The following is a 27,958-nucleotide window of genomic DNA, read 5'->3' on the forward strand; positions in this document are numbered from 1 at the left end:
ACCCTCAGTCTGGCTTATTTGGAGATGGGGCTTCTAAGAAAGTTATTAAGGTTGAATGAGATCATGAAGGTGAGACTCCAATCCCATAGGATTAATGTTCTTATAAGAAGAGACACCAAAGAGTTCTCTTTCTGTCTCTCTTTCTCCACTGGCACAGAGAAAAGGCCATGTGAGGACATAGCAAGAAGCTATTTATTTACAAGCCAGGAAGAGAGCTTTAACCTGGAACCTGCTATGCTGCCATCCTGATCTCAGACTTCCAGCTTCCAGAGCTGTGAGGACATAAATTCCTATTGCTTAAGCATCCACTTTGTTGTATTTTGTTACAGCAGCCTGAGCAGATGAATAGTTATTAACCTATGCAGAAGCTCAGAGAGCAGGGGACAAGGGACACAAAGGTTGACTCGTTGAGCACCAAAGCCAGAAGACATGTAAGAACCTAAAATCAGAGGCTCCTGGGTGGCTCGATCAGTTAAGCATCTGTCTTCAGCTCAGGTCATGATCCTGGGATCCTGGGATCAAGCCCCATGTCAGGCTCCCTGCTCAGCAGAGAGTCTGTTTCTCCCTCTCCCTCTGTCTGCCGCTCCCTCTGCTTGTGCTTTCTCTGTCAAATAAATAAATATAATCTTAAAAAAAGAGAGAATCTAAAAATAGGCTTGCACTCTGGTGTATGGAAATGAAATCAATTTAAATAAATGAAACTAACAATAGAATATAAGTCTTATCAGTTCTTTTCAAACTTAAGTGATTCAAATAAATTGAGGAGCTTCTGAAAAAATCAAATTCTTGAACCTCAAGCCCAGAGAATGGAATTTTGTCAACTGGGGGAAGGGCTTCTGTGCTTTAAGAAAGCAATTCAAATAATTGTGATGGTTAATTGGGTTTTGCAACCACTAATCTATGTATTATAGTGCTTACTTTTTATTGCTTTTAGAAGAAAGACATTGTTTATTTTCTATTCTTAAGGTGAGCATAACAATGCATGGTGGTCAAACTGACTCACATCGGAGCCAACTTCTCTTATAATTAAGAAGGAACTTAATAAAATCTTATGCTCAGACTTTCTCTTTATCACCTCATTCTTTTTAAATTCTCTTTTTAGGAAACTTGCCTCGAAGCATGATTCATCCTTTATTCAGCTTCAGAAGAAAACATTTAAGTCTTTGTTTCATTTCCAGGGTAAGGTTTGATTGCTTTAGAGAATCAAAAAACAATAGATTCATTTTTCCCCCACAGGACTATTTCAGAATAACAGACCTTGATTTCATTTTTATTCTCTTTTATGCTATTCTTTGTTCTATTTGTAAAGAAAATTTTCTTCTCCCTCTTATTCCCTTCCCCTCTCCTCACCACCTCCAACGTTTTCAGCCACTCTAATTTTTATGAGATCTCATTTTTGTAATTTGGAATTTGATCAAAGCTATTTAAAAAGGAGCAGATGCTTCCTGGAAAATGCTGTTGTGTCTTTGTTTTAGAGACTGTTCTACATTTGCATTGCGGATTTCTGTATTTTTCGGATTATTTACCATTGTATATGTCTTAGTTTCATTTAAAATCAACTACAATGGACTCGTAACCATCTCTAAAACATTGTGGGGCTGATGTGGCTTTCTGTTGTTTTTAATTGCATGATATTGCTGTGTTTGAAGATGAAAAAAATAGTTGAATATTGGCAATTTCATACTTGGTGGCTAAATAAATTGAACTTCAGACAGAATAAGTGACTTTGCTCAAGATTACCTAAATGTAAAAGAATTAGTTTCAATGTGCTCTTTCACCTAAAACATAGTTGTTTCTCTTAAAAAAAAAAAAGTATTTACCAACAGCTGCAGCCTGTTTTCTTGTTTTTTCCCTAAACTGAAAACAATGAGATCTTAAATTGTGCTACTTGCACATGCACACAATTCTGATTCATAGAACATACACACTGCAGTTATATTGTTTTATGTCAAGCAGGCTATTCTATGCTGCTCTGTAAATATTCAGTTTTATATGAATATACCTTTTTAAAGGTGAGAAATAGCTTATCATTTCTAGAATGTAAAATTACAGTATGAGGAATTTTTAGATTGGATATTTTTGTCTTATATTGGAAATACCTAATATATAAAGTATAAAGGCGCTGATGTTATTTTGTCTATATGATACCTATCATGTCTAGAAGCTGCTGCAAAAGGGAAGTAGTTGTAGTACAAGACCTAAGTCCTGGAAGCTTGTTCTAATAAGATTGCAAATAGTGGAAATGTTATTATATAGCTTTGGATAAAAATCTAATCAGAGTGAAGTTCTTGAACTCATAATTGTTGAAGTAAATCCATTGTTTTAATAGTCTGGTTCTTGTTACCTCCTTGTATTCGTATCTCTTCTTGTGTAACTTTGTCATGAGCAGGTTGGCCTGCCCTTCCTCTCGACTCTTTTCCATGTGACTCATTTGGCCAATGGAATGAAGTAGAAGTGATAGTGTACCAACTCCAAGCATAACACTTATGAAGCCTTGCATATTTCTGTTTATGCTCTAGAGAAGTGGTTCTCAACTAGGGACATTTTTGGCAGTATCTGGAAACAATATTAGTTGTCACAACTTGGGGAATTCTATTGGATCTAGTGAGGAGAGGCCAGGGATGCTGTAGAAAATCCTATAATCCTGACAACCCCCCACAAGAAAAAATTATTCAGTCTAAATTATCAATAATGTTGAAGTTGAGAAACTGTGTTCTTGGTAGACTGTCATACCTCAAGAAGGACCTCAGGTCTTAGGAGGAGGATGAGAGACACATGGAATAAAATGAACTTGCAGAAATATGAGCATGCCCATAAAGATAACTAATATTCAGTCTTGTGACTTATGATATTTAATAATAAATGATTTTTTTACTGATATTTTAAAATTTAATTTAATTTAAATCCAATTAATTAACATACAGAGTATTATTAGTTTCAGAGGTAGAATTCAGTGGTTCACCAGTTGGATATAACACCCAAAGCTCACTACATCATGTGCTCTCTTCATGCCCATTACCCTAATAATAAATGATTTTATGTAACTAAGTCTTGAGGTGGTTTGTTATGCAGCAATTGCTAACTAATACAACCTTGCAACAGAGAAAAGGTGAATATTGGGTGGCCGAGTCACAAGTTAATAGATCATCTTAATCAATTACCAACCAAAACATAAAATATTGAACTATTACAGTTCCTTGACTCTACCAAGAAAACATATTTTTAGATTTGTTCTTTAAAAAGAATATTTTATTTATTTATTTGAGAGAGAGAGAGAGAGAGAAAGAGAGAGATTGAGCACAAGCAGGAGAAGAGGCAGGCTGAAGGAGAGGGAGAAGCAGGCTTTGTGCTGAGCAGGGAGCCTGATGTGGAGCTTGATCCCAGGATTCTGGGATGACCTGAGCCGAAGACAGATGCTTAACTGAATGAGCCACTCAGTAGACCCTTTTAAATTTTGTCTGTGAAAATAAATTCAGTTTTAAGATTTCTATAATGTCTCTAATTTTATAAGTCAAAGGATAAAGAATAATAGTATGTTAATGTAAGAACTTCTGTTTACTATTAAGTATACTGTATAAAATTCAATTGCATCCATATTAATTAAGTGCCTTCAGTCCCAGGCACCATGACGAGCAGTGTAATTATAGGGAAGAAAGTAGCCCCTGTGTACAATAAGCTCCTCATACAGCTGGTATATTCAAAACACTGTGTCCATGTATTTTTAACGAATGTACATCTTACCATTGATTTAGGAAGAGCATTTAACTTAAAACAAACAAACCTATTCTTGGAGGCAGAGTTATAGCTCAAAATATTAATTTCTACTTTTTTCTGGATTTTTGTGCCTCTCTTCTATACTCTATCGGTATGCTTGGGGTTATTTTTACCTCCTCAGTCAACACTGAAATGAAAAAAGATTTTAAAAAACCTATGTCCAAATACAAAGAAAGACACACATGTACATGTGGAGGTAGGTTTTTAATAATCAAGGCTTTTAGTAAGGCAAAGGCAGTGGGAAAGTGAGGTTCTATCTAGAAAGGAGAAGTAGAGGGGCCTCATTCCTCAAAGGCAAGGGGGAAAATGTTGGATTTTTCTATGATAAGGACTAGGGAGCAAAGCTAAAGAGACTTATTACTGGCTATTCTCCAATATGTATTACTCTTTCCTGGTCACCCAGTGCCTATGGACAAACCATGGTTACACAATTCTGGAGACGGTAAGTTTTACCAACTGAAAAGATCTTGGAAGCCTTATATGCAGATGAGACTATAAAAAGCACCTCATTTGCTGACCAGGGTGGAACTGATGGAATCCATTTGGACTTTTCCTATGACCAAGTACAGCTGGGAACATTTAATTTTTATAGCAGTAATCCGATGTAACCATATTTTTATTGCTTTGTTGAGCCTACATCCTATTTTTACCTGTGACACATTTATACATATATTTCATGCTATTTCAATATTTAAACATTTCTAATTGACTTCTCATTTTCAAAATCTTCTTTGTCAATAGCACATATAATCAAGTTTGTGATTATTCCTACTGATGTCTGAAAATATGAAATCTTAGAAGCGTTGTTTTTCTCATATCTATAGTAATCCGACATATTTTCATAGCGGCAACACAAAATTTCCTGGTAGCATGGTTTCTATGCCTTCTACAACAGACGGGCTAAAAAAGGCTTCAAGAAAAGAGACTACACATTTTTTCCCCTAATTGTGGCAACATTAAAGCTCAGGGGATGAACAGATCCTGAATGACTGCCATGGATCCTCATCTCCTGATAATTATACCTGTTGTAAACATTCTGCAGAAACAGGATAGACCCACACCCATACTTTGAATTTAAGAATGATGATGTCATACATACACCAAGAGGGTGTGAAAAGGTATATTACTCACATAATGAGGCTTTGTGGGAAAGCAAGGCAGGTTTCTCAGGCTCGTCTCAAAATGGTCCAATAAAGCAGGGAAAGAAAACAAGCTTAGGGATTTTGTGGCAGTCAAGGGGTATGACTGGTGTCATGATCTCACATGTAACAGGGCTTGTATGGTGTGAATTCCTCCTGGCTCCACAGGAAGGAGCACCCAGACTTTGCTATTAGCTTGCTCAGATATGGACAGAAGGGGAGAGGGAGGAGCGAGGCTTACAAATTGTTTGTAATCAGATCTCAGAAATGGAGTCAGGCTATTTCTTAACATTCCCTTACACAAAACCCCTTTGGCTGTGGGTGGGACATGGGACTTGTTTTGAACCAACAGAATATATAAAATGTGATGGGATGTCACTTGTGATTATATTACATTGTAAAGGCAAGGATGTTGCTCCCTCGATTAATAGCACATTACCTATATACATATGACTCCACCCAGACTCATTCTCCTCTCCTGCCCTCCTTGAAGAAGCAAGCAGCTATGCTGTGAGCTGCCTATGGGGAGAGCCACATGCTGGGGACTGTGGGCAACCCTTAGGGCCAAGGGCTTCAGGCCTCCTGCTCCAAGGAACTAAATTCTCTCAACAGCCACAACCATATGAGCTTGGAAGATAACCTCGAGCCTCAGATGACATTCCAGCCTAGCTAACACCTTGACTGCAGCCTGTGAGGCCCTGAAGCAGAAAACTCAGTGTCCAGACTCCTGATCCACAAAAACTATGAGACACTTAAAGTATGTTGTAAGCTGCCACGTTGATGATACTATATGCGTCAACAATTAATATAAATAATATGGCTAATATACCAAGCCATGACAATTTTTTCTAAACTTCTCCTTTTATCTTTTGATATGAGGAAAAGATGTCTGATTGAAAAAATATGTATTTCATGTTATTGTGTTTTTATTTCGTTTGAGTAGATGGCAGAGAGATTAAAGCCAGATGTGGAGGCCCTTCAACATAGTGGAGGGTCTCAGAATGGAATGGAAAGAAAAGAACCTCAAGGTGGAGAGACAGTAGGAAACTACTGAAATAAGTGTGGCATCCCAAGTGACCTGGATCAGGGTTCTGCCATTGGAGTGGGAGAGACACTATAGAGGGGTTATTAGAAGATGCTTGTGGTAACTGGATTGAGACAGTAAAGGCGATGAAGGAATCAAAGGTAATGCAGAGGGGGATCCCTGGGTGGCTCAGCGGTTTGGAGCCTGCCTTTGGCCCAGGGCGCGATCCTGGAGTCCTGGGATCTAGTTCCACGTCGGGCTCCCGGCATGGAGCCTGCTTTTCCCTCTGCCTGTGTCTCTGCCTCTCTCTCTCTGTGTCTATCATAAATAAATAAAATCTTAAAAAAAAAAAAAAAAGGTAATGCAGAGGTTTTTGAGACAGTGTCATGCAGACAGTGACTAAATTATTGATAGAATTTGGCAAATCGGTGAGAGCTTAATTTGGGGAGAGGATTATTTTTACATTAAACATGTTGAATCTGAATTGACTAACATTGAGCTGAGGTTCAAGATTAAAATTCACTATTCACAGATTCAGCTGAGGACCTTTGAAGGTCTGGCAGTGGGTAAGCTCTGGATGTAAAGCTGATGAGCAAACCAGAGAATGAGTATGTACATTTTCTGCCTTTAAGATGTTTGTGTTCTAATTTAGGCAGACATGTAATGGGTACGTGAATACTATCCTACTGGGTATGAGTTTCGTGATAGAGGTAGAACAAACACATTGTAAAGTAAAAAAAATTGGTGAGAATCTTTGTCATCCTTCAAAACTCAGTTCAGGCTGACTTTTCCCTGATCAGTCTCTCCCTAGTTCCCTGTGGCTCCCTAGTCCCCTATGGTCCCAACAAAGCACCCTCCCCATACCTGCCCTCTTCGATGGCAACTGTTTGTCAATACCTCTGATTTTCTTTTTTTCCTTTCCTTCTCTTCCCTTCTTCCCTTCCCTTCCCCTTCTTTCTTTCCCTTCCTTTCCTTTTCTTTTTTCTTTTTCTACAATATGAGTTCCCCAAGGGCCAAATAGTCTCTTTTCTCTCTCCTTGGTTTTCTGATGCCTCACTTGTTTCATAGTTGCACTCAAAGGCTCTTGTTGAGCATGTTTGGGTTGGTGGGGCAATTAACTTGTTTCAGGTGTAACTTGCAGAAGGAAGGAGGGATTTCGTCCATAGCAAAAGCAGGAGCCCAAGGTCATATCAGGCACCTCTTTAACAGTCTTCTCACAAAGCAAGTCTTTCAGCTCCCACTACACACAATGTGATGGGCCCATTAAGGTTTTGCCTTTTTATAAAAAGTGACATTAGATATTGGTAGGATATCAAATTGGCATTATTATCAAAGGATGCTCATTACCAGCCCAGGAGGTGTCTCCCAGTGGGCACATATAACCCTACACCCTTGAGAGGCCTTCATGACTCAGATATTCATCCTACCACTTTGCAGTCTGGTGGCACTGTCTCTGCCATAGCAAGTATGGACACTTCCAGTATCTGGAATTGACATGCAGTATGTGGGGGCTCAAGGAAATCAAGCAAAATAATTGAAAAGTGTCAGACTAAAATCTGGGGGTAACATCATGTACCTCACAGTAGTGACATTGTTTACCAGAGAAAATAATTCACCTTTATGAATGAGAAGGTCCCTTCAGTGTCCCTCTTCATTCTTTCTGTATAATGGAAACTTTAACTTCTGATGTTGAATATTGCTTTCTTTCCTCTAAATCTCAAAAGGCAGATTTTGCAAATGTTTCTTGATATTGAAATTGTCCTAAGTGACACCGAAGTGGCAAAAGGGAGTGGGACAAAGAACAAAACCTTGAAGGAGTATCTGCTGAGTGAAGAAAGTGGTGGTGATAAGTAAGAATACCCAGGGAGTGTATAATCAAAGTTACGCACTCACCAACAGTCATTTCAACTGTTGTGTGTTGTACCCTGGGACTCAGATCAATTCCTATACAGGTTCTAGTGTCAGGAAAAGCACAAGGAGAGTTTAGGATTTGAGATGATTTAATTCTTCTGAGTAATGTTGGTAAATGCCTAAAAGAAAAGATGTGGGTGAAGGTGGTCTAACCAAATATATGTAGGAAAGAAATATGGTTTTTCAAAAAGAAGTCATTTGTGCCTTTGATTTACAATCAAGTCCACTGGTGGTTAGTACAGCCACATACTCTATCTTGGCTAAAATTAGTCTACAGAGCAACAGAGAGGCAGAAATTTAGCAGGTCACAATATTTGGGTTCCGTCAAAGTGTCTCTAATTAGTTACGCTGCCTGGAAAAAGGCCAATCCTGGGTAAAAGATCAGATTTTTCATGATGCCTCCCCACTGAGGGCAACTGTTTCACACTCCCTCAAGGCAGAGGTTGATTTGAGACCAAGAGGGAAGGGAAGGACATAGCAATCTATAGCTAGAAACCAAATAATTTTATAATCAAAGGTCGTATCTAAGTGAAGATCTTTAATTAAGGCCTGGAAGCAAAAGTATCTGAAGCTAAATAAATTGTTAGGAGAATTGCATTCTCCTTTGGGAATATCTTGTCCACAGAATTTCAGCCACTTAAAATGGTCTGCTAAAGCATCAGGATATTCTGCAAGGTCTGTTTTTATATCATTCACCCCAGGTGTGACATACAGAAAAATGTATAGGGCTATATATACACAGAACAGAACAATACTGTTAGAGTGGCTGATCAAGACAATATTCTTCTCTGAGGGCAGGGAATCTTCTCTTTTCTCTCCAACAGAATTATGTTTAATTTCTTATTCTCCTTTTAGTCACGTGGGAATTTTATTATTGTTAACTTGTCCTTTCTGCCCTTCTTGTTTTCATTATTTTAGGGTTAGATCCCTTACCTCTTAGTCTTAGATTTGGAAGAAGCCGTATCTATACCTGATGAAGAGAACTGCACACAAGCCAGCGTTTTGTATTTAGATCTGGGTACAGGACAGATTTCATACTTTCTTCAGGAAGGATATAAATATGTTTATATAGGTATTACCATTTCTAAAAATATGCTTAGATATTGGGCAGCCAGAGAGGTGAACTGCAATAGTCATCAAATTTGACTTCTCAATATCTCACTCCTAATGATTAGCACAAGATAATCATGATACACTCATTTCCTTTGCCAATCCTAGGCAATGAAACTTCAGTGGAATGTTAATATGGTGCTTCTGGAAAATGACCCCCTGCTTCTTTAAAAGATACGCAAAAGTTATATGGTTTCATTGCTGACTCTGGAAGTAGTAGCTCTGGTTGTATGTAACACAGGAGATTTCTGCAGCTATCTTGCAACATTTTGAGGATTGATCCAGCACAAAGAGGAGGGAGATCAACAGGAATAAAAGAAATGTAAATTTGGAGTCTCTGTGTACTCCATGTTGTAAAATAATACATTTCATTATTATTTAATCCAACTGGAATTTGGTCTTTTCTTATTTGAAGTAAAAAAACACTAGCTCATGAATAGGCTATCCATGGGCTATTTTGGTTCCCTTAATACAATGGGACCTTGTTTTATGTGATCTGCATATGTCCACTGGGTATACATGAGAAATAGACTTGCCAAGCTTAACAAATAAAAATACAGGATACGCAGTTAAATTTGAATTTCAGATGGACAAATATTTCCTGGGACATATACTGAAATTTAAATTTAACTGGACGTCCCTATTTTATCTGACAACCCTAACAAGGATACCTTGGTGATAAGGTATAAATAGATGTTTTTGATGCCCCAGGCTATTCTTGCTGCTTACTGGAAAAGAAGACCATATTACTTATGGATGACAGTACAGATGAATAGGGAGTCAGATTCCTTAGCACTCTTATTTATACCGGGGGTAGGGAATTTAGAGCTTGTGCTGGCAAATTTTTTCTGTAAGGAGCCAAATAGTAAATAAGTTTAGGATCTGTGGGCCTTTCTGTGTCTGTTACAACCATTCTTCTCTGTTATTGCTTGAAAGCTGCCATAGGCAATATATTAATGAGAAAGTATGGCTAGGTTTCAGTAGAATTTTATTTAAAAAACAGATGAGGTAAAAAAAACAAAAACAAAACAGATGAGGTATATTTGGCTTGTAGGCTGTAGTTTGGTGACCCTTTTTCTAGATCATCCAATGCAAATTGGTGATGAAACATGACTTGCATATCCAATCCCAGAACTGTCTTAATATTTCATTTCTAATCCTATAATGTGCTAGATTGAGTTGCTGAGTTAGAGAATTTGTATAAAGACTCATTTAAAACTCCTGTAGAGTCCAGGGCAATTTTTACAGCCTCTAATGTTGCCCATATGCCAAAACATTTATTAAATAGAACCTTCCTTTTCAATACAGAAATAAAGTGTGGAATTAGATAGAGGGGAATGGTAAACAGCAAATGAAATTATAGGGATTGCAATGGAAGAGGCAAGATCCATTGTCCTAGTGTTAATCATCTTTCACTGAAATAAATTTACTGCAAGCAAAATAAGAACATCTTACATTCAGAATGACACAATATAAATAAATACCAACTCTATGAATAGTAGTAGATCATCAGAACAGAGTACTAGGAACAAAGTTTACTTGTGAATGAAAAGCATATCCATGTTCAGTAAATCAGAAGCATTAAATTCCAATTTATGATGTAATAGACTAACTGGAGATACCTTTCTGGATCACAGACAAGAAGCTTAAACAGATAAAGGTGATGATAATAAATAGGGAGAAAGTGAGGCAAAGGTAATATGTTTCTTTTAAGAAGATAAAACATTAAAGAGAGCATGTGGGTATTGTATAAGCACTGGGTATTATAGAAGACTGAGGGATCAATGAACTCTACCTTTGAAACTTATAATACACTATATGTTAATTAACTGAATTTAAATTAAAATATTTTTTAAAAATTTAGAAAAGAAGATAACAGAGCTCATGAACAGAATCTATAACAGAAAATAATAGCAGAAATTGTTCCTGGCATGAAAATAACATGGTTCAGGAAATTTGTGAAAAGGTTGATTATCTAGCTATAGTCAGAATATATTTAAAAATACCACATGAGCATCCGAGTAAACTAAAAAATGAGTAGAAATTATATTGACATTAGACTTCGTTCCACAAGGTTAGCTTCTAGAAAACAATAAAATAAAAATTTCTACCTGCAATATCTTTGGGTAGCTGAGTTAATTTTCATGGGTGAAATGTACAGCAAGATGTTTTAGATGTTTACAGAAATAAAAGAAGAATTTCTATCAAATTATCCTTCTTACATAGATGCCTTTCAATTATTGAAGCAAAATTTAGAATCTAAGAATGGGGGGTTGTAGATAAAAGAGACTAATGATAAATATTTAAGCCAAAAAAGCCAATAGAATTACTTAAATATTTATAGAACTTAGTTTCAAATTAAGTACATAAAAATTATGTGGAGAAAAAACACCCTGTGTTTGGAAAGAGTTTTTAAAAAATAAATTACCCTAAATTACATTACAGAAAACAAGGAAAATTGCAGGGGAGTGAGAAATGATGACCAGATGGATACATAAAGAAAATAGAAGCCCGAGATTCTCCTTAAATAATTATAAACTTTAAAATTCTGCTTATTGTTTTATTTCAAAGTTAGATAAATATAATTCTGAGCACTTAAAAACACAAGAGATCCACTAATAAAATTAAAAGTTGAATACATGCCATCTAAATTATTGCAAAAATTTTAGACAAAATAGATCTAGTTTGTATCGTCCCCCACCACTAAATAGACTGGGGAAAAAGAGTGGTCTTTAAGAAATAGATCACATGAAGATAATAGTGTCCAAATAAAAACAAGCCCTTTACACATTACTGCTCTCCAAATTATATATGAGGAACAGCATAAAACAGGAATCCTGTTTATTACATATTTTCAGACTTAGTCCAAAATAGAATGGAAGCTTTCCTTTCCTCACACATTCTTTAGAGCTGCTCTTTATTTTTACCATCCATTTCTACGTCTCATGTCATGTATCCTTCATAGTGTTACCTTTTTTGCACCGGTCTCCCCTGCTGGAGACATCAACCATGGTAACAGCAATGGTGTCTTAGCAATGCGTAGCCAACTCCTAGAGCCCATAACTGTTTTCCTACCTACCCTGCAGTGCTCAAAATATTATAAAAGGTTGTTAAAGTAAATGTAGAATGAAACTCACTAAAAGTTAAGAACACTCACATGAATTAACAAACAAAACTTAGCCATACACTGTGGAATAACTAGGCATGTGGTACAATATGGTTGCAAATGAAGAGATAGGTAAAGATATATTTGGTAAATACTGATAGACATGTACCAGGTACATATCTAAGTCCAAAACATTAAATAGAATATTCACTGTAAATTGAGAATCCATTTTGAAGTCTTAACAAAAATTAACTCCAATATGTCAAACATCATGTTAAAGTATGATATTAACTATCTTTAAAGATATAAAATAACAACAGGTAGAAAATCAAGGAGAAATCATCATTTCAGATCAAAGGGTTCCAAGGACATAGCAGATAGCCTTAAAACTGGTAAATCCTTAAAAATATCTTTCAGTGATGCTGACTCTATGGAATCTATCCTACATCTATATGACCCTGAAGATGCTAATAGCAATACATAAAATAATTCAACCGCAGTAATAAATATTAGGAATTTTTCAAGATATTCTAAAAATTTTACCTTAGTTAACTATCGCTATAGCCTAAGTAGACATAACATCCATTTGAAAGTGTGAGCTATCTGAGATTATGGAAGGTTAAACTAACTTATCCTAGATCATGTAGTCTTTCAAAGAAGTGGACAAAATTTGAAACTGTATTTGTCTAATTCCAGGGCTCATGCTTTTTCTATCATGCTATGATGCATCTTATGCTCAAAGACTTTTTCATCACCATAGTAGGAATGGAATGAACATAAATCATGGCTCCTCATTGAAATAGTACACAATAAAAATGTTTATTAATTCTTTATAATAATATTTTGATTATTTTAATAAACATTGAATAGGAAATTGAATACAACTTAGTCCTAACTATGCAAACAAAATAGAAACATTGTGTTCTTTAAATTTTTTTTTTTTTGTATTTTCTGTAGAATGAGCAGCTTTTACCTTTAAAAGTTAGCTCCCAAATCCACCCCACCTGAGGTTTGGTAGCATTTTGGTAGGTCTCAGGTAACTGAAAATAGGAAGATTTTTGGCACACAGGATCTAGTATTGCAGGAGAGTTGAGTAAGGCACCAACTCATAGAGAAAAACTATCAAAAGGATTTTTTTTAATGGAAGATACTCTGTCTCCAATTTTTCTGGCCTCTGATTATTAATGTCATCCTTCAAAAATATTATTTTAGAAAAAACTAATCTTATTTGCAAGTAACTTTATAAAAAATTTTGTTTAAAAAAGAAATATTGCTTTTTATGTTTAGATGTCTGAGAAATAAAATGTCTTCAAGGCAAGCCATTATTCATTCTATTTTTGTGAAGACAATTTAGTGGAAATATAAAACAAGCTATCCCTGTTAGAAACTAGCTGGCAGATTATCGTCATTCTGAACAGACTTTCAACATTTTAGTATAGTTTTTTTCCCAGGATTTGGTCCTATTCAGCCCTTATGGAGGGAGGTAATGTGTAAGTATTGGGTCTTATTGAACATATTCCATTTAGCACAGAGAGGGGGTTATAGTTCTGGAGATGTCACTGAAGTTCTTGAATACTCAGATTTAAGTAAATTGACCTACTTGCAAGGAAAAAGACAGGCCAATATAAGCTTTTTTTCTTCTTCCAGTAAAGGATTGTATTCTTTTCCCACCTAATTAGATGAATAACTGATTTTATGATCAGTTTGCAGGCTTCCTCCTACAGAGAGTAGAGCCTGAAGCATACCAATACTCTCATCAGCAATTTTTTATTTCAAGCCTGCAGTTTTAATTTGATGAAAGATGTGCCAAGATGAGGAATCCTGAATCAAGTTTTATATGCAGAGAGAGCCTTTTTAAAAAAAAAAAAACTAGAACACTCATGTACTGTGTGGATGTACATCAGAGTGTGCGGAGCTAGCCATCTAAAGCTAAGCAAATCCCTCTACCATATAGGAAGCCTGCCTTTCGTGTTGACTCTGATATAGTGCAGTTTGTGCTCACAGCTCCTACATGAATGGTTTGCAAAATCAATGAAAGCATGTCAGTGCCAGAGTTAGCATGCACTTTTCCTGATGTCTCTGGAAGTCTATTACCTTCTGAATAAAGTCACCTTCCTGGAAGACATAACCCCATCATTTGCTCCAGACATCCAGAGGCCAATGATCCTGACCATCTGGTGAATGCACAAAAAAATTGTATAACCCCATTTATGAAAGCCACCAACCTGTGTAGCCTTTAAAAAAAGAAAAGATTCATTTATTTATTTAAAAAAGAGAGAAAGAGCATGAGAGATGGGGGAGGGGAGAGAAAGAGGGAGAGAGTATCCTCAAGCAGACTCCCCACTGAGCATGGAGCCTGACTCCAGGTTCCATCCCTGGACCTGAGATCATGACCTGAGCCAAAATCAAGAGTCCAATGCTCAACTGAGTGAGCCACCCAGGTGCCCCCAACCCATGTAGCCTTTAGTTAGTATTTCTAATAGTTAATTAACAGGTATTGCGGTTCTGCTCAGCAAGTACCAAATGTTTAACATTTAATAATGAAAGATTGATTCAGGATATATTTTCAGTTTTGAAAAATATTCAAGTAAGAGATTCCCTAAGAAGAAGTGGGGAGACAAAATGACTAAGAGGCCACCAAACCACAGTAAGTTTATGAAGTTAATTGTGGGGTAAATCTGGATAATGGAGTTTCTATGAATATACTAATCACAAGACAGAAACTTCTTCTTTTCTTTTAGTTTTTTCATAGCTTCCAGAGTTTTGGGTCAATACCACTGAAGACACAGTGAGACTGTACATTGTATTAATGTAACCTAAACCATGACCAACCAGTTTCACTTCAGTCAGAGGGAGAGATCATGGTTTGACTAGCCAGCCAGTAGAAGGACAAAGCCTGTCACAGCAAGGAAAGGATAAAGATAAGCTCTTCCAAGACTTCTGAACTGAAAAATAATAGATGCTTAATCTTTCTCTGAATCTGCTATGACAAAGTTCATCTCTAACCAGTCCGTGATTGTTTTATGTAGAAATGGTTGAGAAACACAATAAAAGAGGTCCCCCAAAAGGCAGAGTTTGACACTCACATCATTCTCATATATGTTATTTCAGTTGTATGTTTGGTCTTCTGTAGTTTTCAGAACTGATTCTAGAGCACTACTGGCAAGCGACTATGTTGCAAAGATAGAGAGTTCTAGAAACATCCTTAGCAGAAGCAAACTAGAAAGCCATGATATACTGAGAGTGTTGTTGGTCACATTAGATATGCATCAGATGTGTGTGAGGCAGGAGGCTTGCTGGCAGGTGATATCTTAGTTTACTGGCTGGTCTGAGTATTTTGGTTAAACTTGGAAATGTAATACAGAATCTGTTGTGTACGGATGGATGCAACAAATGCAATGAGTGAGAAACAAAGAGAGTACTATCACAAAATTGTTGCACACAGTCAGAAAGACAAACACACACACAAACACATTCACAAGAAGTGTTTGCATAGCTTCTGAATCCATTTCCCTCCTAAGAATTTCAGAGACGCTGATCTCATTACTTTTCACCTGAACTTTGGCAATGACTTTTAAATTATTTCCCCAGTCCCTAGTCCACCTTCCACAATGTGCCAAAATTACTATCACTAGGCATAGATTTAATCATGTCATTTAAAACTTTCAAAACAAAATGTACATTCATAACTATCATATATTTAACCTAGAGTAGGACATTTTGCTGCCTCCAGTAAGTTAATAATTTATAAATCCTTCAAACCAATAGTCTTAATATTTGTTTATGGGTTATTTATGTATGAGGCTGAGCATCTGTGTGAAAAGGGGAAGAAGAAAGCACTCAGCCTCTTTCTGATTATCACACTTAATTCAGCTCTGGTCCCAAACTTGCATACCTTGTTCTGTGAAATGAAAGTCTTATTACTAACCAGACTGAACTTTCTTAAGAGGGTAATAGTAGGGGATCCCTGGGTGGCTCAGCGGTTTAGCGCCTGACTTCTGCCCAGGGTCTGATCCTGGAGACCTGGGATTGAGTCCCACGTCAGGTTCCCTGCATGGAGCCTGCTCGTGTGTTTACCTCTCTCTCTCTCATAAATAAAATCCTTAAAAAAAGAGAGGGTAATAGTATACTCCTACTTTATGATGTAACAATTTCACTCCTATGCATTTGCCCAAGAAAATGAAAACAAATGTTCACACAAAAAAAGAATTGTACAAAAATATTTGTAACCATCTTACTTATAGTTGCCCCGAACTGGAATATAAAGTCCTAATATATCTCAGCAGAAAAATGAACAAATTGCCATACATTCATACAATGGAATACTACTCAGTAATAAAAAGAACAAAGCAACATGGATGAATCTCAGAAAAGGTACATTAAATGAAAGGAACTAGCATGAAAAATGTATACATATTGTATACATTCCTTTATATCAAACTCAAATATAGGCAGAACTAGTCCAAAGTGAAAGGACAGATTGTGTGTGTGAGACAGAACTAACTAGAAGAGGCATATGGAATTCTCTTGAAGATGGAGATATTCTTTATCTTGTGGGAGATGATTTCACAGGCTTATACCGTTGTCAAAATCTATCCAACTAAACATATAAGATGCATGCGCTTCCTTTTATGTTAATTTTATCTCAGTAAAAAAAGCAGTTATGAGCCACTTATTGTTGCTTGAAGGTATCCCTCTGGGGTATCATCTCTCATCTCAAATAGCTCAAATAGAGTTTTCTCTGCTAACACATTCAGATTTTTTTTTCTTAGAGGAATCCCAGTAAATATGCTTTTCTGTGTTTACTCTCTAATAAGTTACTAGCACCCAATGATCTTTCACAGCCCTATATAAATAAAGCATTGAGCAACTACCCAGCTGGATCAGTCCTAGTGTCTCCATAGCTGAGGATCCCGACAAACTTATCCCAGCCTGCCATCCTAGCTTCATCACTGACAGTGCTTACCATAAAGCCTGTGTTCATTTCAGCCACAAAGAATAGCTGATACTACCTGAAAATATCTTTGCAATTTATCCAGTGTTGCATACAGAGTGTGGCTGCCTGGGTGTGAATCTCTCCTTTCACGTTCACTACCTGTGTGAATGTTGCGAGATTATCTCCAGCTCTACCCTCATCTTAACTCATGTGCATTGGGAATATAGAACCTAACTCATAGGATTTTAGTATTAAATGAATGTGTGTGTGTGTGGTTTAGAACAGAGTCTGACATATAGTTCCTTGTAAGCGTTAGTTATTAACATCGAAATGTTATTAGTTGTGATTTTATATGTTTGCTCTTATTTTTAAAATTTGTTATTTATTATTTTCCATCTCATTTATTTGCTTGTAAAGGATTATTTTCTTAGCTTGGACTTTCCTAAAGAAGGGAATATACACTTTTTTTTTTTTTTTTTTTTACAAAAGTTAAGTTTGCGTGAAACATGGAACCATATAAATGGAATTACTCATATTCATGGAGAGTGTTTTGAGATATTCATAATTATTTTTTTCATTCACAGGACAATGTTAAGATTATTATGATACTGATGTTCTGTTTCTTAGAATTTTGTTCATAGTACATCTTCATGCTAAGATTGCCCATTTATTTCTTGTATTTTATTTTAGTATTACTGTTCTGGCACAGGTGAGTGAACGAAATATTGGATGAATATCTGCTTTGTCATTCTGGCAGCTGTCTCCACATTCTGTCTGCTGACAACTTTCAAAGATCTCAGACTACAGATTTTCTCCTCTGTCTTCTTTCTCCTCTCCCTTTCTCATGTAGAACTTTCTTAGTTCATTGATTTTAAGAATATTTATTTTGCAATATAATGACTAACCATCTTAGTGGTAACAATTTCATATGGAAACTTAAATGTTTGGGCTGCTTGTTGCTTTTTGTTCCTTTTTTTGTGCAACAGTTTTATTTTGTTATAATTTATTTACCATCCATTTGAAAAACACAATTGAATGGTTTTTAGTATATTTACAGAACTGTGCATCCATCTCCACAATTGATTTTAGAAAATTCTCATCACAACCTAAAGAAACCCTGTTCCCATTAAAAATCACTCTTCAAGGGGATCCCTGGGTGGTGCAGAGGTTTGGAGCCTGCCTTTGGCCCAGGGCGTGATCCTGGAGACCCGGGATTGAGTCCCACGTCAGGCTCCCTGCATGGAGCCTACTTCTCCCTCTGCCTGTGTCTCTGCCTCTCTCTCTCTCTCTGTGTGTGTGACTATCATAAATAAATAAAAATTTATTAAAAAAAATCACTCTTCATTTCTCACCAATAACCCATCCTCAGCCCTAGGCAACCACTAATCTACTTTCAGTTTCTATAGCTTTCCCTACTTTGGACATTTCATATAAATGTCATCATGTTATAGCCATCTTCTTTAATTAATTTGAATATGGTTTCTTGCACTTAGCATAATGTTTTCAAAGTTCTTTCATATTGTGGCACATTTCAGTACTTTTTAGGGCTGAATATCCCGTCATATTTATATGCCACATTTTATTTATCCATTCATCAGTTTATCGGCATTTGAGTTGTTTCCATTTTGTGGCTATTATAACTAATGCTGTTGTGACCTTCGTGTACATAAATTTTGGTGTGGACATATGTTTTCATTTCCTTTGGATATATAAGTGGAGTGGAATTGCTGAGTCATATGGTTAATTCCCTCCGCTCAAATTCTCTGCCTCTTGAATACATAGTCATTCTTCAAAATCCAACTGCATTTTCACTTCTCCACTCTCCCAAGAGCAGCTAATAAATCATTGCATCTTATCTGCTTTCATAACATTTTATATATAAGTGAATTGAGTGTTTTCTTATTGTTGTTATAATTAGTAGTTAATAAATCTGTCTCCCCACTCATCGTGAGTCTCCGTGTAAGGAAATAAACTTTACTCATCTTTTTTCCCCCAGTAACTAGCTCATAGTTTTCAATAAATGGTCAAATAATAAGATGAGCATAAGTGAGTAATTTGTGACTTAGTCCAGTTTGAAAATTAAATCCATCAGCATTACACACTGTGGGTCAGGCACCATACTGTGCCCTGAAGGTATACAGATGGGTAAAAAGTGGCTTCTGTCCATGAGGGCAAAAATAGAGAAAAATGTCCAGGAAGGTTCTGTGCAGACACCCTGCCCACAATGTCTCACAAGCCCCTTGCTCCAGAGTGCCTAGCCTCTGGAGGCCTGCACTCTGCAGGAAAGGAAATGGGGAGAAACAGGAGAATGAGACAGGAATGTTGGAGCAGGAACTTACCTTCCCAATGGAAACTGGAAGGTGATGAATTGTAGGAGGCCCCAAAGTAGACAGATCAGTAGGAACCTGGGCTTTAGAATAGAAACTTTTTCAAATATGATGATTTGTACTTATTGCAAAGGCAAAAGCGAAATTATATTTAGGAGTAACCTACTCACTAAAAGCATCTTTAGCTAGACCAAAATATGGGCAAGAGGGCAGTGAAAAAAATGGAGCCCAGGCTAAATCTAGAGATGTTCACAAGTTATTTATTCATAGTGTAACACACGTTCAGTGACCAAATATTAGGGTACACACTGTGCTGGCCCTTGGGAAACAAAGGCGAATAAGGAAATTTCCTGACTAAAATATATACATACATGTATTGCAAACATGCGTGTATTATTTCCTCCTTTGTAAGGCACCATTACAAATTTAATATTAGCTTTTGGGGGAAAAAAAGCATTGTACTAAACACAAAAGTCAATTGTCAGATTCATTCCAATATTTGGGATGTAATATGAAAAAGGTGTGTCCTAAAATTGAGGAAACACGTGCAATATACTGTCTATGTTATATGCATCTGTAACATACTCATATTATATAAAATTCCTAAATAAATATATCTGAATGTCAGTAAGTGTGAATTGTTTTTTATACATGATCTCACCCATTATTTGTATTCATAACCACATTATAGTAGGTAACCGAGATTGAGCATATACAATGTGCTGATATATTTTCTAGGCTATCTTTCCAAAGACTCTATGAGGTAGGTGCTAGATTATAGATGAGAAAACAGAGGCAAACTCATTCCCCAAGGTCACTGAATTTCTAGTCCACAATCATAGAGTGAGTAGGCAAGTCAAAATTTTGACTCAGGCAGTATCTGAGTATCTCTGCTCTAATCATTAAACAATACTACTTTCTCTATACGGTGGATCTTATACTTATTTGTGCCAATGAAGAAACTGGAGGTGAGAGGGAGTGATAGGATATTCATAAGCAGTTCAAAAGAAGTTCATAAGAAGTGAAATCTGAATTTTAACCCAAACTTGTGGATATGTACATTTTTTACTGTATTTTTGCTGCATCATAAAGCTTTTGTGAATAAGTAGTTGAGTAAATATGCTGCTATAAGAATTATTTTTGTTTTAGGGACACCTGGGTAGCTCAGTGGTTGAGCGTTTGCCTTTGGTTCAGGGCATGATCACAGGATCCTGGGATTGAGTCCCACATCAGGCTTTCCTTAAGGAGCCTGCTTCTCCCTCTGCCTATGTCTCTGCCTCTCTCTCTCTCTCTGTGTCTCTCATGAATAAATAAAATCTTATTATTTTTTTTTGTTTTAAATAGATCTCTTGGCAATATATAGGCTCAAGTCTCTCTGCTGTGCATCTTCAGGAATATGCAATTCTGGCCTGGGGATATATTTAGGAACACGACTTTTGTACGACATCTTTCAAATCACACTTGAAGGAATTTGGGAACAATCTTTGTCCTGAAACACATTGTCCTTTAATGCTAAGCTACATGTCATTAATATGTACAAGCACATTAAACTTCTATAAATAAACCTAATATTTTAGCCTTTAACATACAGTGAGTTTTATAATGCTTTGCATATTTATTATTATTATCACAAAGTCACATTTGATTTCTTGATTCGAGTGGGCTAGAAGAACAGTCTGTTTGAGAATATATGCTAATGATAGTTTTGATGTGTGTAGAAATTCATGTGGGGCACCCTCACTGTTGAGCTACAAAACACTCCCAAGTTATAAACACGAAACTGGAGCAAACATTTTTTAAAAAGTGATGATGAAGTCATTATTAAGAGTATGTTCTGACCTTGGAAATTTAAACTCTGTGCTCTTTTATTGTCTTGGAATAATTTGCTTTGTCTTGAGAGTGTTACTTTCCAGCTTTCACAGAAACTTTTTCTTGAGGTTATGAAGAAAAATGTACTTTTTGCATACAATCAATAATGTCTCAGTATCATAACAGCATATTGAGAGGGGAATAGAAATATCTCAGAATATTTTTTAAGGGCTTCATTCTTTGGTTAAGGTAAAGGATTTCATAGAGTTTACAACTTCTATCTTTCCTTTCTCAGGAAAGTATAAAAAGATGTATTAGCTCCCTATGGTGGTCATAACAAATTCCCACAAACTGAGTAGTAAGATACTTAATCGTAATAGCTTTTTTTTTAAATATTTTATTTTGGTATTTGAGAGAGAGCAAACACGAGCAGAGTGAGGGGCAGAGGGAGAAGCAGGCTCCCTACTGAGCAGGATGCTCCATGTAGGGCTGATCCTGGGATTCAGATTGTGACCTGAGTGGAAGGCAGGTGCTTAGCTGACTGAGCCACATTGGTGTCCCAATCACAATAACTTTAAACATAAATTTATTATCTCGCAGTTCTGGAGGTCAGAAGTCTGAAGTGGACTTTCATGCGTTAAAATAAGGATATTGGCAGGGCTATGTTCCTTCTGGAGGTCGTAGGGGTTAATTGGTCCTTTTGCCTTTTCCAGATGCTATAGGCCAACTACATTTCTTGGCTGGTATCCCTTTCTGCCATTTTCAAAGCCTTTCACAGCACCTTCCAATCTCCTTAGGACTCTTGTGCTTCCCTCTTTTACTTCATAAAATCTCTAGTGATTAGATTGACATCATTGGTGTGCCTACCACAGTAGAAAAGGAGCAAGTATTAGCAATTTCTGTCCTTTTATGATATGAAGTTGACCATCAGATGGACAGAAGAAAGCTCATTAAATACTCTGATGATTGGATATACTGTTGCAACATGTATCAGAATATTAGCTTTTGGTGAAATTCATTTATGAGCTTATTCTTTTAGGACTGTAAACTTCAGAGTCAAATAACAAGAATCTTTTCCTCACACATGAAGCCAGAGCTATCATTTGTCAATATGCCTTATTAATCAGATGTTTTTATAGCACTTGAGTTGGTGATACTAAATAACTGGACAGCTTTCTTTATACCTTTTTATTTTTTTTAAGATTGTATTTATTTATTTGACACACAGAGAGAGAGCACAAGCAGGGGGAGCAGCAGGCAGAGGGAGAAGGAGAAGCAAGCTCCCCACTGAGCAGGGAGCCTGATGTGGGGCTCAATACCAGGACCCTGGGATCATGACCTGAGCTGAAAGAAGATACTTAACCAACTGAGCCATCCAGGCGCCTCTCCTTTTTACCTCTTGATATTAATATTTGAGGCATATTTATGAAGGTGTTCTTAAACAGCCCGTGGTATGAAACATCTCTAACTCAAATTTAAAATTTGTTTTAGTTGAGGTCTGCATATATATTTTAATATTAGAAATAGAACAAGAAGAAAGCCAGCAAGAAAGAAGAAAGTTAAGTGACATCTATAAAACACAAGAAACTTTAGGGTCTTTAGGAACCTGGGGAATTTGAAAAATATTTCAGTCCCTAGAATATCATTTAATTCAAGAAGGATTTCAAGCATGCCAAAATATTAAAGAAGTATTATAAAACATTTAAAAAAAAGGACCTTTGTAAAAAGATATTTTTACTCCATTACACATTCCAATCATGAAGAGGAGTAGAGACCTTTGCTCAGTGGAAAGGTTGGTGATGACAATGCATGATGTTTGCCTTGAGTGTGGCAATAAAGGAATAGAGTCATAGGGATCACATATTTGCTCTGCATTTAATGTTTTTTTTTTATTTTTTTTTTAAATTTTTATTTATTTATGATAGTCACAGAGAGAGAGAGAGAGAGAGAGAGGCAGAGACATAGGCAGAGGGAGAAGCAGGCTCCATGCACCGGGAGCCCGATGTGGGATTCGATCCCGGGTCTCCAGGATCGCGCCCTGGGCCAAAGGCAGGCGCCAAACCGCTGCGCCACCCAGGGATCCCTGCATTTAATGTTTTGTTTGGATTCTGCTGAATGAACATACCAAAAAGTATTAGGCTTTGTTGAAAACATGTAGTTCTTAATATTATTTCTATTCTCTTAGTACCACTAAAAGACAGGGTGGGTTCTTCTGTTCCAAGGAAATTGATGGGAATCTTGCCAAAAATGCATTCCATTAAATGCATTAATAAAGATCATGGGAGAGGTATATTGCCTTTTCTTATCATCATTTCTAAAGTTATTTTATTATAGCCACAGCAAATAATAAAACCAACATTTTCCTCATACGGTTTTGTAAGGGCAAATGACAAACAAAAACCAGAAAATGAACTCAAAAGGAGGAAAAACAAGCAAAACATTCTAGAGAGGACCACCAGAATACACCCCATGATAGGGAAAAAATGTGAAAAATAGACTGTCAAGTACAGTGTGGGATCATAAATAAAATCAAGATACATTAAAGAAAAATATTTAAAAACATTAAAAATCATGAAAAGACATAGGTAATTATAGGAAATAAGTTTTAAAAAATAGTGAATGTTAATTAAGGTTCACAAATTACACAGATGTCAGGAATGATGTATTTTGAGTATTTAGCAAAACACGATGTATCTCAAAATTTCATATATCAAAATGTAAATTAGGAGGCAAGGGATGCATTTAATTGCAAAGAATAAATCAAAGATGTTTTCCTTGGATAGCATATTATCAGAATAATGCAACGGAGGCTCCATATTAATGTAAGGTAAAAGGGACAAATAGTGGTGGGCTGCTTTCAGAGAAGGCTACTGAGGGTACTATCAAGGGTAGAAGTGTAGAGAGACAAAAAGGCATAAAAATACAGGTTACATGAGTGTTTAAAGCAGAACAAATAGAGAAACTATTAAACTTTTATTTTGTTTTGTTTTTGTTTTTGTTTTTGTTTTTTACCAAGAATCAACTTGGGTTTGTTTTCAAGAACATTTTGCAAACCTTTGCTTGGTTCTGTCTTTGTTTAACTTTTAAAAATATATACTCTTATTCTTGGATTTCTGTTTAGGCATGTCTGAATACAAGATCTGGAAACAGTGATGGGCTGGTAAACTTGTTCTCTGAAAAAAAACAAAACAAAACAAAACAAAAAACCACCACAAAATGAAAAACCACCCCAATTTGTAGAATTTGCCAATTTATATGCTGTAAATTCTTCCGCCATGGCTGATTTCCAACTACCCACCTGATGTCACTGAATGGGAAGTTTGGAAGAGAGGCACAGAATTGGTTCTAGCCAGCTTCAGCAATGCATTATTTGAAACTAATAATTTTGCTTTCTAAAATATATCTGCATAATTGTTGAGAATCATACTGGGAACACTTTTCTTCTCACTTTATGGATTTCTCAAACTCTTAAATGAGGACAAAGCAGTACTAAGATATCATGGGCAGTCAAATAAGTATAAAAATCTATTTTATGCTTAAAGAATTAAAATGAAAAAAATCTTAGCTACCCTTCTGTATCAGTTCTGTGCCTCTAGCAAACCAACTCCAAAATGGAATTAGAGGTGCAAGAGACTTATTGGAGGGTGGAATACCTCAAACTAAAGGGGAAAGGGATAGGTATGGAGTCTTCAGACCATAATACAGGTCTGATATCTTAGAAAGGGGAGAAGTTAGGAAGAATTGAGTAGGAAAAGCCTCAGACTACACATAGCTCTGAGAAAGTCTTGGCCATGCTGACCAAAGTTGGACCCCAGTGCCTGGGTTAGTCATTAAGGGAGTCTTCTAGGAGCTAGAATGGCCCATCTCTAGTTCCCACTCTGAGTCCAGTCATTGGCTAAGAACAACCCATGAATAGGATGACTTATCATGGCAGATGATTGCAGAAGACTCCCTTTGGAGGGTTTTACTGGCATTCCTACATGACTGCCATACCTTCTTCTTCTAAGATGCAAAAACTATCAGTTCTATGTGGTGGAAATTTGTATCTTTTTTGTTCACTAATATATTGTCAGCATCTCAAATAATAAGTGACATAGTGAGTGCTTCATAAATACTCCCTGAATTAATTAATTATAGCCTTTATTGTATAGCCTTAGTCATTCATTCATATAGATGTTCATAAATGTACTATCTTGCATTTAGTCATTGCATTATAGAGATAATGTGTCTTCTCTTCTTGAGAAACTAATTGACAGTTTCTTAGCAAACTAGTGACACCATCATAGCATCACTGCAATGTTGGTTGTTTTTTGTTTTGTTTTGTTTAAAGATTTTATTTATTTATTTATTCATGAGAGACACACAGAGAGAGAGAGAGAGAGAGACAGAGACAGGCAGAGGAAGAGGCAGGCTCCATGCAGGGAGCCCAACATGGGACTCGATCTCTGGTCTCCAGGATCATGACCTGGGCTGAAGGCAGTGCTAAACCGCTGAGCCACCCGGGCTGCCCTGCAACATTGTTTAAAGTCTGTAACAGACTTACAAAGAATATCTTGAAGAATGACAGGAAAAGAGAAGTCAGGAAAAGTTTCACACCGAAAGTGGCTTTATCTGATTTTTAAGTCTTCAATAGTTTCATGAGATTTAGATGGATTTTTTTTGTTTCTGAAATGAAGGAAAAGGATTCAGGTTAAAACACTGTGCAAATGACTATAAGCTGAGCCAACCAAGTTTATGGGCCTCCCAGAGGAGAACCAAGGGAGAGCCTAAAGTTACTCACTATAATGTATGCCTATTTCAGAAAAGGAAGTCTTTTGGAACTTACAAGCTTCTATTTCTCCTACAGCTCCAGTTCAGTCAAACCTACATTTGTTAGAGGTACTCCTTAATCAGATGGTCAAGGGAAAAGATTTATGCGCTATCATTCCATCCAACCATCTATCTATCCCATCCACCCATTTATCCATCCATCCATCCATCCATCCATCCATCCATCCAATCATCCACCTATTTATCCAACCATCCATCCTGTTTTTTTGTCTCCTCGGCTACTTAATTCCATGTTTGAAGGTGTATTTTCATGTTTCAAATAAAAAAATTCTACTACAGTGTTAATATGGTATGGGATCACTTCCTGATTCTCTGTCCTACTGTCCCCACCCTCACCCATTCTAGGCTGTCAGGTATTTAGTAATGACACAGAGAAGCAAAAAAGTGAGCTCTTATCTGGATATATCAGCACAGTACAGCTGCTCAGGACCAAACTCGCTACGAGATTTAAACCTTTCTATTCAATAGAAGTGATGTTATTTTAAATGAGTTATTGGCATTTCCATCTTTATTGCATGGGTTTGTTCATTCATTCATTTGCTCAAGCAATATTCTGTACAAAACTTCTGGACTGGGAGAAAGTAGAATGCTAGAGGGTCATAAGATAAATAATTTTTTAAAAGCTGGCATTGAAAATGTTATGATCACAAAGCAAGGTATTTGGAATTAGGGTGGCTATAGGTAAGGAAAATGATCAGGGTGAGGCCATGGGAGGGAGCAGCTGTAGTGGAGTAGAGGTCTAGGTCATTGGCTATGAGGCTTTTGAGGAACTGAGAGGCCAGGGAGTTGGATGGTTGCCACCTGGGTGCTGAATTCTGCCAAGATTATGGTAGAAAATGGAATTGACACAAAGTCTACATTAGTTGCAGGAGTAAAGGTCTGCTATGGATGAAGAGTGTTAAGTGAGGGCTGTAGATGAGAACAAGAAGGAGGAAAAAAGCATGGTGTTTCCAGATAAGATGTCTTTCAAAAATGATTTCTTTAGAGAGTCGGGATAAATGACCAAGAAACAGTGATCGGGATTGAGAAGGACCCACATCACACCTCCTGATTTTGAGGACTATATGAGGGAGCAGCCACCAGGTAAGGAAACTGCAAAGGAAGCACCTCCTTGGTGCAGGGCCAGGTATCAGAGTAAGATTAGGAGGCAGGATAAATGACATAGCCCAACTTTCATTGTTAGAAGTTCAAAGTGAGTTAGCCAGCGGAGATAGTAGAAGAAATTCAATTTTAACTTAGTCTTCTCATTCACAGGCTGTACTTCCTCTGCCCCCACTGAAGCCTGACATTTGAAAATGGTCAGGATCCATTATGGACTGTGGCCACAGTTACATTTGAGGGCAGAACTCATTTTGCCTCCTTTCTTATCCATGAACACTGGGACAGAAAATCAGAGTAGGTCAAACAGAAATAGGATAGCAGGCCTAATGGGAATAATAATAAACTCATCTCTTCCTTCTTTTATTATAGGTTTAAAATTTTTTTATTTTTAAAAGATTTTATTTATTTATTCATGAGAGAAACAGAGAGAGAGAGAGGCAGAGAGAGAAGCAGGCTCCATGTAAGGAGCCTGATGCAGGATTTGATCTGGGGCCCCAAGACCACACTGTGAGCCAAAGGCAGATACTCAACTGCTGAGCCACCAAGGTGTCCCTGTTATGTTTTTGTTTGTTTGTTTGTTTGTTTGTTTGTTTTTAAGATTTTATTTATTTGAGAGAAAGAGAGAGCATGAGCAGGGGGAGAAGCAGGAGGAGAGGGAGAAGCAGGCTCTTCACTGACCAGGGAGCCCAATGCTGGACTCAATCCCAGCACCCTGGGATTATGACCTGAGCTGAAGGGAAACGCTTAACCGATTGAGCCACCCAGGCACACGTCTTATTATGGTTTTAGAGGCCTAAAATGGATAGTTGTATTTTTCTCTCTTTTGGGGGTGGTGGAGAATATGAAATTGACGTAGATTTGGTTAGTGCTATCCTAGTTTGTGAAGCAATT

General features: G+C 36.8%; 1 long non-coding RNA gene across 6 annotated transcripts in view; it reads right to left on the minus strand.

The window, feature by feature from the left end:
- Nucleotides 1-27,958, minus strand: part of LOC144300457 (uncharacterized) — a 92,520-nt gene that overhangs the window by 63,632 nt on the left and 930 nt on the right. The gene's annotated exons all lie outside the window — the stretch shown is intronic.

This window comes from Canis aureus, chromosome 28 (assembly GCF_053574225.1).
Source record: "Canis aureus isolate CA01 chromosome 28, VMU_Caureus_v.1.0, whole genome shotgun sequence".
Classification (NCBI taxonomy): Eukaryota; Metazoa; Chordata; class Mammalia; order Carnivora; family Canidae; genus Canis; species Canis aureus.